We start from the raw sequence: 1,395 nt of genomic DNA on the forward strand, positions 1-1,395 counted from the left end.
ATATACTATTTTATTATTATTATATTAATGTAATAATAATATTATTATAATAATATTATTATTATTTATGCATTTTTGCCCGGACACGTCTTTGCTGTGAAATGAGAGTCCCCCTAGGCAAAATTAGTGTTCCGGACACGACTGCGCAGTCCGTTTTGTCGTCTGGGGTCGTTCGGACCACTTATTTTAGTAATCGGGACGAAAATAAAAATTCATGTATTTTTAGCCCGCACACAAAACCGTGGTCCAACTAGCGTCCGTCCTAAGTGAAATCGACATTGAGGACTCACTCGCGTGGTCTATTTCGTCGTTTGAGGTCGTTCGGACCACTTTTTTAACAATCGAGTCCAAAATGATAATTTGTGCATGACGCGACGTATAAAATTTGTCGACACTCGTGACATCCAAAACTGATGCCAACAACCGCACAACCTGCGGTGTGAATCCAGTCGATCAAAGCTTCCACTGCTCACCGAATCTGTCGCGATTTGGTTGTCTGCGACGCGATCCGCTTGCTCCTCTGTTCATGAATGTCAAACTCCTCTTCTTTGTCGTTGGCAACAAACACATTTACGCGGACACCTCTAGCGAAGAAGTATGATCTTCCCACAAACGACGTCAATTATTGTGAGATATGTACTTCATGACATAAAAATGAGACGCAAAGAACACAAGCAAACACAGATCGTTTACATGGTTCGATCCAACTGGATCTACATCCACGGGAGGAAATCAATCAAATAGTTCACTAAGGTAAAAAAAATGGAGAATACATAGCTTACACATAGAGATGAGTCATCATCTTCCTTCTATGGTCTCCCTCTCAAGCGACACTTTGATACAATGCCTCAAGATGCTCTCCTCCTCTCTAACTCTCTAGCTATTCTCTCCTCTTTTGTGGTAGCTTAAGATCTCTTCCCTTGCTCTCCTAAGTCTCGCACTCTCTCTATTTATAAAAGCAAGAAAGCGGTAGATGGGAGGTAGGTGAGCGGTATGTGAGCGGTAGGTGTGAGCGGTAGGGGAGGGTAGGTGAGCGATACCACATTATAAAAATGTCATTTTACCTTAGTTCAATAATTGGGGGTCAAAATAACAGTATAACAGCAAAAATAAATAACAAATAAAATCTTTAAGAAAATGATTAACAAGGAAGAATCTATGAAAACCTTTCATTCTTCTTTTTCTTGTGATTTCATTTTATTATGTTATAATTTTGGTTAACTTCGCACTTCAGATAACTACATTAGCTAGTTATACAGAATTAAAAAAACATAAATTATAATTTCTATCCATTAAAAACAACTATGGTATAATTACAAATAGATGACCTGAAATGTTGATATTTTCAAATTAACCCCCTCCGTGATTTTTTTTTTATTTTAATATTTGGAATTG

The sequence above is a fragment of the Phalaenopsis equestris genome, unplaced genomic scaffold (genome assembly GCF_001263595.1).
Source record: "Phalaenopsis equestris unplaced genomic scaffold, ASM126359v1 Scaffold000256, whole genome shotgun sequence".
NCBI lineage: Eukaryota > Viridiplantae > Streptophyta > Magnoliopsida > Asparagales > Orchidaceae > Phalaenopsis > Phalaenopsis equestris.